The 19,167-nt window shown below is 51.9% G+C and overlaps 1 protein-coding gene and 1 long non-coding RNA gene across 8 annotated transcripts in view; one reads left to right on the top strand and one right to left on the bottom strand.

The window, feature by feature from the left end:
• TBX5 (T-box transcription factor 5) overlaps positions 1 to 19,167 on the bottom strand; it is an 86,592-nt gene that overhangs the window by 48,135 nt on the left and 19,290 nt on the right. Inside the window, exon 1 of one of the 3 annotated variants that reach the window (XM_077875765.1) lies at positions 8,111 to 8,232. The exons of 1 other annotated variant lie outside the window; for it this stretch is intronic. The gene's annotated coding sequence lies outside the window, so the exon portion shown is untranslated. Of the gene's footprint in view, positions 1 to 1,596; positions 1,615 to 8,110; positions 8,233 to 19,167 lie in introns of those variants that run through there. One more of the 3 variants, XM_077875769.1, reaches the window with a different exon arrangement.
• LOC144299904 (uncharacterized) lies at positions 32 to 11,073 on the top strand. Of its 5 annotated transcripts, XR_013366542.1 has the most exons (5): positions 32 to 700; positions 3,795 to 3,970; positions 4,439 to 4,874; positions 9,016 to 9,088; positions 9,764 to 10,793. It is a non-coding gene; the product is annotated as an uncharacterized LOC144299904 (long non-coding RNA). The 5 variants fall into 5 exon arrangements; XR_013366539.1 differs by lacking the exons at positions 3,795 to 3,970; positions 4,439 to 4,874; XR_013366541.1 differs by lacking the exons at positions 32 to 700; positions 3,795 to 3,970; positions 9,764 to 10,793 and adding an exon at positions 10,800 to 11,073 and having other exon boundaries at positions 3,988 to 4,874.

Raw genomic sequence — 19,167 nt, forward strand, 5'->3', positions numbered from 1 at the left:
GGGCGGAACGAGGTCCCTCGGAGGAGGCACGAGAGTCCCTTTATTATTTAAAAAGGGTTTTGGTTTTTTTGGTTTTTTGTTTTTTGTTTTTTGTTTTGTTTTGTTTTGTGGTCCTTGTCTTCCAAAGAGGAGCTCTCAGAACGACGACTCTCGGGGCGCCCTGGGCCGGCCCCGTTCGGGCCGCGGTAACTCAGCGCCGCTCGCAGACCTGCGTGGACGGGGAGCCCAGGTTACCGCGCAGGGGAAACGAGGCCGAGGCGTGGAGGCCAAGAGGGAGAGAGTCGTCCGCAGTGTTCTCGCCGAGAGAAAGCCCACCCTGCGAGAGCGGCTCTAGCCGGGTCCGGGGATGCAACTCGTCCCCAGCCTGTCCCGGCGGGGGCGGGGTGCCGCGGGTGGCGGGGTGGGGATAGAAGGGGGGTTTCTGCAGAGAGCAATCACAGCGGCCGGGCCTGCACCGGGGCAGACGCTCAATTTTGTTTTTTGTTTGGCAATAACGATTCGCATTATTTTTGGTCTCCCCGGTGGGCACGGACTTCAAAGCGCCCCGCGGCGGATGCGCTCTCGGGCTTTTGCGCGCAGCTGGAAACGCGCTGGGTGCAGTTGCGAAACGTACTGCGTAGACGCCCCCGGCGGCGCGGCGGAGGGAAGAGCCGGGCCTGCCCGGGAGCGAGCGAGCGAGCGAGCGCCGGCCCGCGCGAGGGTAAGCTCCCCGCCCGGGGGAGGAGGGCGGTGGACCTCGGCCTCGGCCTCGGCCTCGCCCGCCGCTGCGGGGTTCCAGCCTGGGTTCCGCCCGGCCCTCGCCCGCGGGGCTCTCGGAGCACGGCCTGGCCGCAGGCCCCGGCCCTCTGGGACTGGAGCGGCAGCGCGCAGTCAGGGCCGCCGCGACCGAGCAGCTCCGGGAGCGAAGGTCAGGCCCGCGGGGAGAGGACGCGGGCGTCCCCGGCCAGCCCGGCCGCAGGCCCCGCCGCACGCCCCGCTGCACATTCTGCTGCACACCCCGCCGCACACCCCGCTGCACACCCTGCTGCACACCCCGCCGCCCACCCTGCTGCACACCCTGCTGCACACCCCGCTGCACACCCCGCTGCACACCCCGCCGCACACCCTGCTGCACACCCTGCCGCACACCCCGCTGCTCCCAGCGGGCGGGCCCCGCGTCCCCCGGCCCGGCCAGGCCGCAGTGACTGCCCCCCAAATTCCCTCGTTTCCCAAGTTATCCACGATTCTGCTCTCCCCTTCCGAGGCCCGTACGGTGCAGCGCTTGCTCCCAGGCGCCCAGGGAAGCCGAAATCCTTCGCCCCCAGGCCTCGAGACGGGTTCCCGCTGGGCCCCTGGGCCGAGGTGGGCCGGAAACCGAGGCCTGGGCCCCGCGGCGGGACGGGGAAGGCGGCTCCGGGCCGGGCCGGGCCGGGCCGGGCCGGGCCGGGCCCGCTCAGCTCCTTTCCGCCGGGCTCCCTTCTCTCGCATCCCACCCCCGACCGGCTCGGCTCGCGGAGGACTCCGCAGCCGCCGCGGCCCCGACCCGCCGACCCGCCGACCCGCCGTCCGGGACGCTCCGCTCCGGAGCCCCGACCGCCGACCGAGTAAATTAAAGACCTCAGCCGGGGCGAGCATCTTCATTCTCTCGCCCAGTCATTGGGGAGCGAGTTCCGAAGAGAGGGGCGGCGGCAGGCAGCTTCCCCTTCTGCTACGGGGGCATCGCCCGCTTGCCTCGACCTGCTGGCAGCTGGGTTTGCCCCTGAAATGCATTTTCCTCGTTTTGCAAAAACCTGGCCCCGATTTTAATTTCACCATGGGTAGAAGGGTAGAGGTTTCCACTTAAAAGTCCGAAACAAAACTAGACGAAAGTTAAGTGGAGACCGCTGTGGATCTTCATTCTTGCCTCTGTTTTTAAGAAAGTGGAGTCGCACACCACCTTATTTCTTTCCTCCCCCCCCAAAAAAAACTGGCTGAAGAAGACACCCTCGTTTTTCTGCGTCTTTTCCAACGCATCCCTGCCTGACTCGGGTGTCTACTGGAGGCCACAGTAGGGAGAAGGGCAGAGAGGCCTGGAAAAATGAAATAAGAATTTTAACAATAGATATGACCAACGAAACTTGGACCAACTCATTCTGCAAAAGGGAGCCAGACCAAGGGAGAGAAATTCGCTAGTTTCTCAGGGGTCACTTCCCCTCCTGCCTAGTTAAATCTGGCTCTGTTCTTTTTTTTTTTTTCTAGGACCATGGTATCTCCCTTCCCAATGTTTTATTCCATTCCTAGTTGCTTCCCTTTGGACAAGAAGCATGTGGGAAGAATACTAGCTATTGCCATTATTTTAATATCCAATATTCTCCTCTAGTATTTTCACTGAGAATTACTACTGCTGCTATGCTTGTTCACACTGATGTTCTGTGCTTTGGAAATATTCCTCCCCGCTCCCCCAAATTTGGCGAGAGTGAGATCCCTTCCTCCCCCCCATCAGGATAATAAAATGAGAAATGGAAGTGGGAGCATCATTCTAGGGGCCCAGCTGAGATCTCAATGCTGGAGATTTGCAAGCTCCCAAAGAGCCGAGAAGGTGGTAAGGAATACAAAGGAGCATCTCTGCTCTTGCCCCTCCAATTTAGAGAGTCCTCCAAGGAGGAGGAGGATAAGGATCTTGAACTGAGAGAGAACCTGGAGCCACCTCCTACCCCGTGGTCCACAATGAGCCTGAGAGCTCCAACCATATCTGCAGCCCAGAACCTGGGCTCCGGTGTAGTCAGCCTGTCCACACAGCCCCCAAAAGATGTGGGGGAAAGAATACTGAATCCCAGGGCTCTGGCCCAGTTTGATAGAGACTCAGGCTAATACCTCCAGGTCTGGCTGTCTGGATACTCCCTCCCTCAACTGGAGGGTGCAGTGGAAATTTGGGAACCCACTGCTCTCGGGAGCTCTGGAAAGACAAATTTTCTTTGGCAAAGGGAACGGTGTCGCGCTGTCGACACAGCAGACTATTTTTCTTGTTCCCTCACGAGGGTGGGGGGAGAGAAAAGAAAGCGAGAAAGAAAGGGAAATTAAATCCACACGTGTTAAGCTTGCTCAAAGGGCCGGATTCAAAACCAGAGACGAAACCGCGACTCCAGTTCTGGCTGCCCGTGGGCCTCCTTCCAGCCAGCCTGGGCCTCACAGAGCAAGACGTCCACACCGGCGAGAACTCCATCTAATGTTTCATAAAGCGCTTTCTTTAAGGGGGGAAGGGACATGGTTCCTGTCTGCACTGCAGGGAGTCAGAACTCGGTCTATTTGCAGCGAAGCAAACAAAGGGGAGAGCACTCCCCACCCCACCCCCCTTTAGGAAAGTCCAGCTTGACATCTCCTAGTCAAGTCGATGATTCAGGTAACAACTTTATAGGCAAAATAAGCCCGGCCAGTGATTTTGGAAATTTGTAAGGTCTGACCAAGCTTTCGGACTTGGACATGCCTGGGTCAAAGAGAACCTAAAAAGCACTTCTACGGACGCTGGAATTGTCAGTTTAATCTGGGTGGCTACGCCTCGTATCCCTCGCTTCTGTCTTCCGAGGAGAAACTGGCCAGGACCATGGCTACAGGCCCCAGCTGCGGAGGAGCTCTGCAGGGGTGCTGGGGAGGTAGGGGTGGAGGAGAGAGCGGCCTCCCCACCCCCAGCTGTGAGTGAAAACTCTAGTAATGACTTTGAGGAGGTGAAGGGACACGTGTGGGGGTGCAGATGACGAGGGCGGCCAGACCCCAAACTAGAAGGATCCATCACCAGAACGATTGCTTGGTCAAGACCTCTAATTTTTCTTCCCTTTCAGCCCGGGGCCTTGAGCACCGCAGCCAGTACCCCCACACCACACCCCCATTCTGGGCCTCCTAGAGCTGGGTTTCTGGCCTTTGGAGGCGATTCCGACAGAAGGGTCCAGAAGCGGAGACCCCAGACGCCCAGCTGCCATGCACACACACACCCGGAAAACCCTGGGGTGAAACTGAGGTTTGTCTTGGGGTGCAACTGACAGGCTAGTGGCAAAGAAAAGTTCCTGGTGACCATTTCTGCGCGGTGGGGGGTTGGGGAGGCTCCTGGTCACCATGGCAACCCAGGAGTCCCTTGAATGCTCTCAACAAGGGGGCACCCCAGGACCACCGAGCTTTCCTGGAATAGTGAGTAGCGCCTTCTGAGGCCTGCAAGGCTCTTCCTCCTGTGGCTCTGGGCTTTCCAGAGCCTCCCGTGTGGGTTCAACGCACCAGGGACTGACAAACGCCCCATCTTTGAAACAGGAGAAAATCGAGATTTAGTCTCTGCTGGATGGGTTCAGATCTGGAGCAAAAGCCCCCACTTGGATTTGCCCGCCAGTGGTGACCTCAGAGGCCCAGGCTCAGGCAGTGGGAGGGATGCTTTCACCCAAGCCCGAACTCCAAAATCCCAGCCGGGTCTCTTCACACATACTATTCACCCCAATAGGCTTGGCTTTCAAGGCTCCCTGCATTGGTTCAAACAACCCTTTTGCCTGCCTGGATTAACTTCTAAATGGAACAGTCAGGAAGGAGAAATTGTGGCTTTCACGTCTACAAGTCCTTACTGAAAGAAAGAATACATTATACTCCTTTTACAGAAAACATTTTCCATTGTGGATGTAATATAAACGGCATTAAAATAGTATGTCGGGGTTCTCTTACTTTCTTCTTGAACCTGTAGGGCGAACTGCCCCTCTTTTTTCTGGAGGTGGGCAGTGCACCATACAGGCTGACTTTTCTGTTTCCATTTTGGAGGCAGCAAGCTCCGGTAAAGAGCCAGGGCACTGACCAACTTAGGAGCCATCGAGGGAGCCAGAGAGAAAACGGGCCTCAGAGAGAAGGGATCCAGGCCTGTGTGCAGGCTGAGACTTCTCTGGCTGCAGGTTTGGGTTTGGGATGGCTCCTCCTCTAGGGTCCTCCCCTCTTGTTTCACTCTCTGCAGGGGACACCGTCCATCTCCAGGCTGGTCAGGGAAGACAAAACTCAGCGTCTAATTCCCCCAAAACTCCCACGTGGCCAGTAGTAGTCCCGTTCACCTCTTTCCAGCTTGAGCCCCATGCAGCCAGCAGAAGCAGCCCCCATCATCTTCCCCCCTAAGCGTTTTCCATTAACATTTTCAGAAGAGTCCTGCTTGAGTCTCCACAACCCAAAGAGAGAAATGTGGATATTCGAGGCTCAAAAATCTGCCAGCATTTGAGGTGTGATAATAGCTAACATTTACCGCAGGCCAGGAGCTGTTGTGACACAGTTACGGACACTCATTTAGCTCTTGATAGCTCCATGAGGTAGGTGGCTCCTGAGGCTACAGGCACCCTCTGGTGGGATTTGAACCCAGGCCATCTGATTCCAGAAGCCAGAAGTGGCTCTTTTTTTTTAGATTTTATTTATTTATTTATTTATTTATTTATTTATTTATTTATTTATAAGAGACTCAGAGAGAGAGGCAGAGACACAGGCAGAGGGAGAAGCAGGCTCCATGCAGGGAGCCCGATGCAGGACTCCATCCCAGGACCCCCAGATCACAACCTAAGCCAAAGGCAGATGCTCAACCAGAGTGACTTTTTTGCAAGGACAGGGCTTCTCTACCAAGCCAGGGAAGGGAAAGGGGACGGGAGGAGTCTGTTAAATTGAGGCAAGCACAACGGACCCATTTTAAACATCTAAAGGCACATTCAGTAAAACTAAGGCAGTTGCTGGAAGCTTAGCAATTGGAGCAAGGGCTCAGATCTCTCTGTCCTGTCTCCATCCCCTCTCCTCGCTCCCACCCAGGAAGGAGAAGAAGGCCTGTGTGGGTGAGCCTGCAGACTCAGGTTCAAGAGAACTTTAGCAGGATGGGAGAGGGGACGCAGAGGTGCTGGTATTCTAGAAACCTCAGTGTTCTGTCCCCAGACCTTAGCCCATATTCATCAGGGCCTCAAGCCCCAGTGAAAGCTGCCACCTGGCAGGAGGGAAATGGGGGTGGGTGGGATGTGGGGGAAGGCAAGGATGAGATGCGCCTGACTGTTTTTTTAAAAACAAATAAGTAGCTCAGAGAAGGTGAAGACTTGCCTGGGTCACACAGCCTCTGCTGACATGCACCCAGCTCCTTGCCATTCCTCAGGCTCTGCAGCTTCAGGGAGGGTGTGGAAGGGAACCCCGGCCACACCCCGAGTGGCTGGAGAGCAAGAGTGCCCAGGTGGCTGTGGGCTCAGTGTGCTGAGAGGGTGCCCCCCTCAGAGGCACAGAGGCAGCAATCTCTGTGGCTGCCTGGCCTGCAGGTCCCCTGTGTCCCTCTCCCAGACGCTCAGCTCAGCCCTCAGGGTGGCCCTACCATCTTTGTGCCACCCCAGACCCATTAGCTTCAGGGTATACATGGATCCCGTAGCCCCCAGGTCCCAATGGCAGGTCTCAGGAAGGTCCCAAGCCTTCTAGGAGCTCCAGATCATGGATCTAGAGGCCTATGTTGGTCCTGAGGCCTCCCCAGGCCTGGCCTTTGGCTTTCCTGCTTCTGGACCCCTTTTCTTGCCACCTGTTTGCCCTATGCATACTCCTCCCAGGCCAGCCCCTGGCGCAGCGCTGCCTGCCACTAGTTAGGAAGGGAAGGACTTCTTTAGAAGAGGACTCTGAGATCCAGAGCTTGGGAGGAGCAACCCAAAGGAAGGTGCAAGGGGTCCCCACTCTGAAGCCACCACGCTGTGGTTCCCTTGGCCTGGGGTCCGCCAACCCCTTGGCCTTCCAGGGAAATGCCAGATGAGTCCTCTGTGAGGTGGCCACAGTTCCAGATCTCCCATATCTCCCACACCCCTCTCCCTCAGGTTGCTGGCAGACACCACCAAGCTCGATTGTTCTGGGGTTCCTCGCAGACCTCTCAAACGCCAGTTCTTCACCCCCAACAGCTTCCCCAGAGGCCCCACATACCGGCTCCTGGTGTGTCTTGGTGGGGACCCAGGACCCAGGAGTGAGCACCTGCCCCCAGGACACCTGAATCTGGGTGTAGACAAGGTTGGACCCTCCTGCACTCCCAGCCTCCTTCGCAGCTCCGCCTCTTGTAACAAAGCTGAAGGTTCCACTTTCCACCTGGAGGCCTGGGCCATGGGTCCCCTTCTGTTTGGCTGAATATGACATTATCCCTGGGTCTCTCTGTATGACGTGAAGTCACTTGTGGAGAAACTGTGTCTCTCTGCCATTGTGTGTATGCATGTGTGTTTATGTGTGTGTGTGTGTATGTGTTGTCATGTCTTCCTCTTATATGTATATTTTTTCTGTGTGCCTCCTTACCCGAAAACACCTGTGAATTTGCGACGCACCCATCCCAAGTGTGTGGCACAAGCCTGTGTGGGTTTGGGTGTCGTTGTGTAAAGGCTCCGTGTGCGCTGAGCCTGCAGGGCAGCCACTAGCCAAACATCGCCACAGGTCAAGTGGTGTCCTGGGCTCATAACCTAGCGCTCGGCTCCCCTCCGTTTTTATTGACCACTTTTATGATTATTATTTTTACCAACAGCTCCGAGTGGCAGCCCCCAGGCCTGGGCCCCCTGGAAGGCAGTCGAAGTTCTGCCAACTACCCCCCACCCCTGCCCCAGGGGGCCAGGGGGGCTGTCCACAGGCGGCTGCGCCACCAGAGTCTATTTTTGGAACCAGATTCCACAGTCACTTCCTGGGAACTGGGTGAGAGGTGCCTGGGAGTGGAGGGAGCTGTCCCCACTGCGCTCAGGGAAAGCCCCACACCCTGGGCAGGTTGGAAAAGTCAGGTGCCCGATGCACAGCCAGCCAGTCGGCGGGGCGCGTTTACCTCCCCCGCGGGCAGAGCCAAGGAGGCCAGGTGGTAACGCACAAGCACACCCCACTCCCGGGGCCACTGTGCCACCCCGACTGGTGCACACACTCCCTGCGCACACCTCCGGGCCCTCCCCCAATCCCGGAGGGACAGAGTTGACTCTGAATCCCAACCCTATTTGCTTTTTGGAAGTTGGTTCCCTCGATTCAGGCAGCCTATGACACTGTCCCCCAAGTCCAGGTGGCCCGGTGGGCTCCCCCTCTGATAGATCTGCTCCTTGCAGCCCTGCAGACTGATGCCACTGAAGGGGTGGCAGGGTAGCTTGCAGCAGTCCTTCTGGAGCTGGGGAGGGGGCACAGCGCTTACGTGGGCTGCTGAGCCAGTCCTGCTACCAGCCCCTCACGGCCCTGAACACCCTGAACGCAGCCTTTGGCCTCAGCCACTTCTGTCCCCTGGTGCTGGGAGGAAGCTGGCTTCCCTGAGCCCGCCCCTCCCGATGCTGCTGGCAGGACACTCTGTCTTCAAGAGGTCAAGCGATCAGATGCCCCAGACCCAGCCATTTGGGAGTCAGTTAAAGCTCACACAGCCATGCACAGCCAGCCACTGCATGTCTAGGTACGCAGTTCTGTCTGTCTGTCTGTCTGTCTCACACACACACAGACACACCTGTCCTCAGTTTCATGCAACCTCATGCAGGCAAATATCCACAAATACACTCCTGTTTCAATCACACACACACACACACACACACACACAGTCTCCTACTCGTTGCCACACAAAGACATGGCCACACCCCAGAGACAGCGAGTCAGACACGTATAGACACACAATCATGGTCACTCACATATGGAGACATTAACTCAGCCACGAATATGATGACAAACTGTCACACCAGCCCACAGTCACACACAGAAAACCACACACACACACACACACACACACACACAACTATAATCTTTCCTCACCCCCCCCCCCAAGTCTCATGCACACCAGCCTGGGTGCCGGGATGCACACACTTTTGCGCACAGCTGCATTTACACCAGCTCATTCACGATTCACACTCAGTCCCCATGTCCACAGTCCACCCCACCTCCCCCCTCGGCCTGGAGACTCACATCTCCTCTGCTGTGATCATGCACACAGGAGCACTCAGGGGCTGCCTCCAGCCCAGGAGAAGTACTTGGGTGGGCCCCACCGGGGATCATTCTCCAAGGCCTGGGGACGGTCCTCTGGATAGACTCCTTGATTCAACAGCCACCCCCGTCCACTAGGTTGGACAAGACCAGTTCAGGGGAAGAAGGACGTGCGGGTTTTACAGCAGCCAAGAGAGAAGCCCATCTCCAGGTAAATCCTCACCTTGCAGCCCATGTCTTTCCCAGCCACCTGCCAACCCCGGCAGAGGGCCCGAGGCTTTGACACAGACCAATACCTGAGGGAGGGACCCTAGAGTGGGCTCTGAGTGCTAACTAATCCAGCTCTAATTTTACATGTGGGCAAACTGAGATCAAAAAAAGGAATTGTCAAAGCTCCTCAGGATTTTGGAGCAGAGCCATGACTGGGATCCCCATCTTCTGCCCCCAGTGCAACCCACACTGAGAGATTATAGGACATCCTCCACACACACACCGCCCTTCCACCCACTGGCTTAGTGCAAGCCTAAGCATGAGCTACCTGCCCCTAAGCAAAAATGAGGTATTAGATTCCATCCCATCCCTGCTTACAGCCCTCCAAAATGGCACCTCAAAAGTCTTAGGATAAAATCCCAGCTCCTTCTCACATATTTAAGGCCTTGTGTGAGCTGGCCCCTGCCCATCCTTCTCACCTCATTTCCTGGCCTCCTTTCCGCCTCCACATTCCACCCATCTTGGTCTCTGTTTCTCATTTGCACCCACCTTTGTTCCCACCCCAGGGCCTTTGCACTTTCCATTCCCCCCACCCATTCCCCACCCAGCTCTCCTCATGGACATGCCTCCTAATCATTTTTGTTATGTGCTTGTTTATTATCTGTCTTCACCTCAGACTCTAAGCTGCTGAGGACAGAGAGCGTGGCGCCCGTCCCATTTACACAGTCGATGCTAGAGAGATACTTATTGAACAAAGTATATGAAGCTCTTAAACAGCTGGACTCAGAGTCAAAGATGTGAAGACAGAGGACATATCAGGAATCAATAAAGGGCACAGGACTACCTGCTCCAGACAATAAAACAGGATAGAAGTCTAAACAGTGATACGTTTGGACGGAGAAATAAAACCTGTAGCACAGTTTTGGCTTTCTGAGCCTTGAAGCCCTGAAACAGTTCCTCTCTCCCTGCCCCAAGTGCCCCCCAGCCCTGGACCTCCCCTCTCTTGTCCTGTGGACCTTCCTTTTGTCCACCCCTCTATCTGGTCCCAGGAGCCTGGAGAAGGAGCCAGGAGATTAGTGAAAGTGGTATTTTTATAGGCTGATAAAAACTGTGCTTATCTAGAAAGCTTTGTCCCATCTCCCCCCAGTCTCCCTAATTGGTCATTTGCCCAGTGTCCTCTCCACCCTCCCGGCCTCCTTGCCTCTGCTCTTTTCCCCACCGCCCTTCCCTCCAGCAAGGGCTGCCCCACAGGAAACCTTTGCTGGGAGGATTTGTGGGATGGAGGGGGAGGGGTGGTGTTGGGGGAGGGGTGCGGACTTCTCCGAGTGGGTTTGCTGCGCCACTCTTTAATGATGCCAAATATATTAAATTCTATACTCTAGCAGCCTCTTAAATCCATTTATGGCCCATGCTAGACCCTGGGCTATAATAATAATAAAAATAAAAGAAAGGATTTATGTAGCCAGGGTGTGGACTCGTCACTGGGAGAAAAGAAAGAATTGTTTCTAGCTGATCTCACTGGCCTGTCGCCCACCTCCTGACCTCCTGTTTCCCTGGGGGTGGGGGTGGGGGTCCCGGGGTCAGGAAGGGAGAGGACCAAGTTCCTCCTGGGACAGAGTTAGGAAGCTGCAGAAGATGTCCACTTAAAAGGAGCATTTGCTGGGCTTTCTCAAACTCATGTTTCCAGACCCATCCCTCCATTTCTCTCTTAGGCTCCTGGAGAAGGGCTGTCTTCTGTTATAGTACAAAGAGGAACAGAGACCAGGAATTGAGGAGAGAGCAGAGATCTCTGGGAGGAAAGGCCTCCAGAAGAAGCCCCTATGAGGGACACCTGGGTGGCTCAGCATTTGAGCATCTGCCTTTGGCTCAGGATGTGATCCTGGGGTCCTGGGATTGAGTCCCACACTGGGCTTCCTGCAGGAGCCTGCTTCTCCCTCTGCCTATGTCTCTGCCTCTCTCTCTGTTTCTCATGAATAAATAAATAAAATCTTAAAAAAAAAAAAGTCCTCATGATTGGTCCTTCCGCTCCTGGGCATCGTCACAAGCTGGAGTCCCTCCCTGTCACTCCTGAGTAGTGTGACCTGAGCAAGCCTCTTGGCCTCCCCCAGCCTCAGTGTCTCCATCTGTACAATGAGTCTCATAAGAATACCAGCCTCAGTAGTTATTATATGGGACAAAGAAACAATATATTTAAACGTCAGGCACAGGCTTAGAATAACAAAGACATGTTTGGGGCACGACAACACATAAGCTGAAACAAGCACAATCCTAAAGAATGCTGAACCTCCCTAGACAGGGAGTGGAGGCCGCTTGGGGGTGCAGCCCAGCACTGGAAGGGGAGGAAGAGGAGGTCAGGCACCAGGCTCAGTAGCCTCATGTACACCTGGACCCTAGGGAGGACAGGAGTGCCAGCTTCCAACGTCTGGAAGGAGGAGCCAGGTCTCCTCTGACCAAGGTTTCTGGGGCACAGGAAGCAGGGCAAGGGCAGGAGAATGAAGCAGGAAGGACCTGGAGAGCCCTGGCCTCAGTTCCAGGGGAAGGGGTGGGGAGGGAGAGCAGCGGACCTTCTGTGACTTCAGTATTGCGGGGTAGGGGCCCCTCCCACTGCTACTACAGCACCTCCTGTATCTCTGCTAAGAACCCAAGCTGTCTAGCCATTGACTTCCAGGCCCGGGTCCCCCAGAAGATGACCAGAAGGGTCATCCCCCAGCATCCAGAACCTGAAGAAACATTCACTGGGATGGCTGAAAGACTGAATGGAGCCAAGCCCTCTCTCTGGCTTCATGGTCCTCATCTGGCTGTCCATGAGGCCAGGGTCTGGGGCTGAGAGTGAGATGATCCCATTTCTCTGCTAGCTGGGGTACAATGTCTCAGTTCCTGGGAGTCCCCTTATCAGGAAACTAGAGGAACAGATTGATTGCATTGAATGCCCCAATTTAGCACACCACCCTGTACTCACACCTTTGCATGGCCACCACCCACCCTGACTCTGGACTCGGCCTCTGCAACTTGCTGTGGCCAATGGCACAGAGATACACCCAACACCACATGGGTTTCTACTCTCTTGTCCATCTGCCATCTCCATCCAGAGGCCAGGCTAGCCTGTTGGAGGATGAGACACTGAGCTGAATCAGCCAGTTGTCCCAGCCAAGGCCCCAGAGAAATAAGACAACCCAGCCCAGCCCGGGAAAGCCACCTACATGTCTGCTGTTCACAACCACAAATACCTGAGCAAGCCCCACCTGGCTGACCCCGCTAGCTAACCCGGTCACATAAGCAAAAATAAACCATGACTGGTGAAGCCGCCGTTGTGGTGGTTACCTGCTATGTGGCATCACCTTGGCAGTAGACAACTGATACACAGCCCCCATCTGAATCCAGCCCTGACTATCCCTACCTTCCCGTTTTTTGCCAAGGAAAGGAGTCTTAAGGTCCCAGCTGCACAATTTCAGGCCTTGGGTTCGATTTCCAGGGTTGGTTATTTAAGGCATCAGAAATAGATTGGGGCTTCCAGCTTCAAACCGTGGAAACTAGTGTGGATAAGGAGTGAGGGAGCATTCCTGTAAGGCCTGGTCTACACAGCACCAATTTCCTCGTTCATGGAAAACACATAGACCTGGGTTTAGTGAGGCAGGCTGCATGAACTCCATCTGAGAAGAACAGCGGCAGGTTGTCCCTACACAGGTTGTCAAGCCACAGAGGACAGCACCTGCTTCCTCCCTTGGCCGCAGAGCCCAGGTTTTCTCTTGGAACTAGCCCCTTCTTGGTTCTTCTTACCTGCAGATGGTCAATTAGCATTTTCCATCCCCCAACCACACCATTGGTTCAACCATAAGCACGTGCCCAAATTCTATCCAATCAGAGGTTCTTGGGGGACATTCCCCAGAAATCTAGGAGGATGGAACCCTGTCGCTGATCATCTGCTGGGGGAAGAGCCTGTCCCGCAAATGCACCAGCGCTCTGGCGTCTCTCTAGGACTCTGTTTTCTCATGTGTGAAAAGAGGATAATAATTGTATTCCCTTATGGAACTGTGGCGAGAGTTTAATGAGATAATCAATGAAAAGTACCAGGCAAGCAATCCATAAATGTGAACTACGGTGATTCATTTGGTGCAATCATCAGGCTAGATCAGTATCTGACATTTAGCCAGTAACTAAAAATGAGCAGATATCTACAAGTGTCTCTATGATGCTTTCCATGTGCACGTAGACGCCGGTCAACATATCCCAGGGCATATGCTCCCAGATGTGCCAGTACCAAGGCAAGCCCGTCTTTCCAAGTAAATGGAATCCTGACCCTAATCAGGCATGTCTGAAGGCTTGCTCTAGGGAGAATAGTTTGAAATGAGCCACCCTGAACTCCCCCTGGTCACCAAAGGCACCCAGTGGCCCCTGCAGGAGTTCCTGCCAGCCATGAGCATCAGTTGAGTTTGGATTCAGTTTATCCTCAGAGTCATCCTCCCTGTCTCCCTTAGGATTAGATTAGTTTCCTGGGGCTCCTGTAACAAAGTACCGCAGACTGAGTGGCTCAAACAACAGACATTTATCATTTCATAGTTCTGGAAGCTTGTTTGAAATCAAGGTGTCAGCAATGGTGTTCTCCCTTCATGGCATCTCTGTGTCCAAATTTCCCCTTTTTATATGGATACCAGTTGTACTGGATTAAGCCCCACCCTAATGACCTCTTTTAGCCTAATTACCACCATAAAGACCTCTCTGCAAATAAGGTTATATTCTGAGTTAGGAGTTGAATGTAGGAATTTGGGAGGGGACTCAACTCCATGTGTAACAAGGGGGCCGGTACCATCTGTGCACACCCAGACCCACGGGAACATTTCCAGTGTCCAGATAACTAAAATCCACAGCCATGGTGAGTCAGAGGGACATCATGAGGGCAGTGCCTACGAGGCGGGCATTTTGGAAAACCAACAGGGGAGCTGCTGCTCTAGATCTGGATCCACGTCTTTTTACCATGAGCCCCTGGATGAATTTCTTACTCCTTCTGAGCTTCACCTTTGTCATCTGTAACACGAGCTTGATGCAGGGAAGATGCTTAAAGAATTAGGGAAGTGGCTTCGGAGAAACGAAGGTGCCTGGCATGTCGCTGATGACAATTTGGTGTGGTTTACAGTCCATAGACCTGAGTTCAAGTTCAGAACACTGACAATTACAGATCACATGGTCTGATAGATTAACAGACTCTGAGCCTCGGCTTCTTCATGTCTAAAATCAAAATAATTTCAGGACTCGCAAAAAAAAAAAAAAAATTTCAGGACTCACTTTATCATAGTAGGGAGATAGTTAAATGACTCTCTGTAATATGTGTCACCCACATACACTTAAATGGTAGGTATCACCACTTGCAACCTGCCGAGTGCTCAGTAACTCTTAATGATTCCCCTGACCCCATTTTTCCCTGGCTGCTTGCTTAAATACGGATTTTGAAGAATGCCTTAAGTACAGATGCACTATGGCACACGTACTTCGAGCTGATCCCTGCTGAGCAAGACAGATAACCCCAAAACTTCTGCTTCAGACCACTCAACTCAAGTCTCCAGGGAAATATTGGACACATATCTTTAGAAAGAGGAAACTTCCAGATGAGACATCAGTTTGTGCTACATCCCCAAAGGAAGTGTCTATAGAGTGGCAGTGAAAGAACCTAAGATGGTAAAATGTCCTCAGCAGCTCAAAACCCAAAAGCAAGGATGTAGGTTCAAACACCTGGGAAGATCTAGGCACTGTTTTATGACAGTGCAGTGGTACGCTGTCAGGTTGAGTCTATCACCCACCCACCCTCATCCTCATCACTCAACAGGTAGCCATGCCTCGATTTATATAAATAGACAGTGAGTCACTGTATGTTGACTCATCTCCCATGAGGCATCAGTAATTTACTTGGAGGCACTTAGATTTTAATGAAGGAAGATGTTTGTACAGCCTGCATGGATCACAAGGACAATATCCTCTTTGCTCCAGAATATTAGTCTCTGTTTATTTAGATCAAAGCCTTATATCCCCTTCCATACCCCTAAAAGGAAAGCACAGTAGAGGTTGCAATATGCCCAGCTGCCTGCCTGCCCCAGATGTTAGTAAGCAGTAAGGGGGCACTCTTGCTCAGGACTAATTTACAGTTCTCCTGCTGGATTATGAAGATAGTTCACAGTGGCCCAAAAGTCAAAGTGGCTTGCTTAAGGATTGGGAAACCTGAAATTGGGCCTTTCAGCTCTTTGTCCACATTCTGGCTGAGAGTCCTTCCTATCTGCTTGGAGGGCCAGAGGGTTGAGCCAGTAGTCACTCACACCGGCCACAATCCGAGATTTCCACATCTTAGGACCCTGGACAATTGCCCGGGAGGGTGCATTCACGTGGCCACTCATGGATTCAGTGGACATTTGTTTGGACTCCATTATGGCAACACTTCCATGCACTATCTAATGTCTCATTTCATTGACCTGGAGGAAGAAGGATGGCAAAGCATTTAGCAGGCTCTAGTGTGATGTGAAAAGGGCTTGGGCCAAGCGCTTGTTGGGGAATGGCAAGGGTAGGAGAAGGATTCTCAGTGCCAAAGCATGTTTTCAAGAGAGCCCAGTACTCAGATCCCCTGGGAAGGGCATTTGTGTGGGATGGTTCAGAGCACAGACACATAGACTTGGGTGACTGTGGGTAAGTTACCAAACTTCCCTGAGCCTCAGTTTCCTCTTCTGCAAAATGGACATACTAATACCACCCTTCTGGGATTGCCAAGAGGATTAAATAAAATATTCATGTATAACACTTAACACACCACTGACAGAGGGCTACCAGATGTAGTGAAATTACCGTTCTTCCTTTCTGCGGTCCATGTGTAGAACTGTGAAAACGTGCTTCCCTTAACCCACAACAATGTGTTCTGGCCTTTAATAGGAAAAGACCAATACTGAAGAGGTTGTTTCTAGCCTTGGTGACTTTATCTGAAAAGATGAAACAGTGAGCACCCAATTTGTAGGGCTAATGCAAGGGTTACAGGTAAGGCTGTGGAGTGCCTGGCACAAGTGCTAGAAATGCGATATGATTGCAATCCTATGTGGCGAATCAGACCAAGGAGTTCATGGGACTGAATTTACTAAACCTTAGTTCATTGTTATTCTCCTTTAAAACCCCCTGCCCCCACTTTGGCTCAAATGTTGGCATTTGGTTATGGCCTTACGTGTCTAAGACTGAGAACATTTTTTCTATCCATTTCTCTGGACCAACCAATAGACATTCAATAGATGTAGATCTGAGCTATACCTGGAATTCATTGGATGATCTAGCCCCACAATATTCTTTTTTTAAAAAAAAAAAAACTTAATCTTTTTTTTAAGATTTTATTTATTTATTCATAAGAGACATGGAGAGAGGTAGAGACATAGGCAGAGGGAGAAGCAGGCTCCTCTTGGAAAGCCTGATGTGGGACTCAATCCCAGGACCCCAGGATTATTACCCGAGCCAGAGGCAGATGTTCAACCACTGAGCCACCCAGGTGCCCCTAAAAATTTTTTTAGATTTATTTATTTACTTTAGAAAGAGAGAGAGTGAGGGGAGGGGACAGGAAGGACAGAGCAAGAAGGAGAGAAAAATCTCAGGCAGAGGGAAAATGAGTGGGAAAACTTAGGGTGACAGGACATGAGAGACTCCTAACTCTGGGAAATGAACAAAGGGTAGTGAGTGGAAGGGGAGGCAAGCAGAGGAATGGGGCAACTGGGTGACGGGCACTGAGGTGGGCACTTGACAGGATGAGCATTGGGTGTTATACTATATGTTGGCAAATCAAACTTCAATTAAAAAATAAAGAAAAGAAAATCTCAGACAGACTTGGTGCTGAGCACAGAGCTCAACATGGGGGGACCCAGAGATCATGACCTGAGTCGAAACCAAGAGTTGGACATTCAACCGACTGTGCCACCCAGGTTCCCCTAACCTCACATTGTTCTAAAACAATCCCCAAGGCCACCATGCAGGGGCCTGTAATTTAAATATTGGCCAACAGTCTACTGTTTGCCTAGCACTATTCTTGGAACTGAGGTTACAGCAGTGACCCAAATCAATAAGCATCTCTGCCCTCAAGAAGCTCATATTCTAGTGTCATGCTGCTCAACCACAAATGAATAAGAGGCCTGCATGGTTCAACATCAACTATATCATCCCTAGCTTTCTCTCAAATGCTATTCTGGAAAAGACCATGCGAGTCTTTATTTTCAAAGTAAATGATAGATTCTACCCATTGGGAGAGGTAAATAGAGATCTATACACATGTCCAAATAAGTAGTTAAAAATACTGAAAACTATTCGAGCACTGACACAGTATTGAAGTCCTTGATCCAAATATGCCTGAAGCCAACACTCCGATAGACTTCTCAATTTAATGAACCAGTAAAACATTCTCCTTTTGAATGTTTTTGCTTAAGCCAGTTTGAGTTGTGTTTCTGTCAATTGAGGTATGCAGAGAATTTCATGGATCCTGACAATTATCACTACCTATATCATATGACCCTTATGCTGCAGGTACCATGCTCCACAACAGATGTGTAATGAGAAGGGAGACCCAGTCCCTACTCTTATTGATCTCACCATGGTCTAATAAAAGGATGGACACATGAACTGTTATGATGCCATCTGATTTTTTTCAACCTCTCCTCCTTCCTTGAAATAGCCTCTCCTCTTTTTTCCACCGATCCAAATTCCCATCTCACTCTGGCCTGAAGGGGCCAAGTTCACCCTCCTTCATTGACTACTGTTTCCATGGGGATCAAACCATCACACATCCACTTAGGGGAGGAATGGTATATGACACTGCATGCCCTACCTTGCCAACCGCTTCACAGCTTGTGGAGAGTGAAGTGTGTTAACAGTGGTATGTGATAATAATTAGTCAATGTTTTTGGAATTCATTAAATCATATAAATAGTCTAGCTGGTGATTGGAAGGGCATGTGGTGGTGAGGTGGGGGTGGTTAGTGGCATGTGCCAAGAGAGAGTAGCTGAAAACACTTTCTTAGATGAACATTAATTTCTCAGGCCCAGGAGACCATTAGAAACATCTGACAACGCAAACTGCATCTTGAACCATGAATCCAGGCCAGAAGCTCTTTAGAACATTTCAGCCTGATTAAAAATGACTGCATTTCACCAAGGATCTATACGTAAAAAATCACAATGGTTTAGAATCGCTGGCGCTTAGTCGCCCTCCCAGTGTGATAGCCATATTCCTGGATGACAACATTTCTAAGAACTTGCCAAGAAGGCAGCAAGAAAGTACTTCTTCAATGCAATTTCCACTACTATTTCTTGTGGTTTGTGTCATCGTCTTGAATCTAAAGAGAGCCTAAATCCATTTCTGCAGATGGCTCATCACCAGGACTATAAACTGGAGCCTCCTGTGCATATATATTCTATCTGCTTGAAACTTGTCTGCCAGAGCCCATGTACCTCACACAAGCTGTAGGCTTAACCAACAGAAATTTATTTTATCACCTCTCCGGAGGCAGGAAGTCCAAGGTAAAGGTGTTGACAGGGCTGGTTTCTTCCGAGTCCTCTCTCCTTGGCTTCCAGATGGCCTCTCTTCATGTAGTCTTCCCTCTGTGTGTGTTTCTATCTGTGTCCTAATCTCCTTTTCCATGAGGACACCAGGCATCACACACTAGGGCCCACCTGAAATAACCTTATTTTACCTTAAGTACCTCTTTAAAAGACTGATCTCCAAATACAGTCACCTCCTGAGCTACCATGGGTTAGAAATTCAGCATATGAATTTTTGAAGGACACATTTCAGCCGGTGACAGGCTTTTACTGACTTGTTAAGGAGCTTATTATGTACCAGGCGCTGTGCAAACACGTAACGTGTCCCCATCTCATTTCATTCTCCCAAAAGCCCCATCAAAGATGGCACTATTAGTTCTATTCTGCTGATGGGAAGACTGAGGCTCAAAGTGGTTGAATAACTCGAACAAAGTTACACAACCGTTCAGTGTGAGAGACAGGGTTGTGATCTGATCTGGCTGACGTCAAACCCTGTGATTTTTCAGCATCACCCTAAAATATCTACCCAATTGTGGCATTC

This window comes from Canis aureus, chromosome 27, assembly GCF_053574225.1.
Source record: "Canis aureus isolate CA01 chromosome 27, VMU_Caureus_v.1.0, whole genome shotgun sequence".
NCBI lineage: Eukaryota > Metazoa > Chordata > Mammalia > Carnivora > Canidae > Canis > Canis aureus.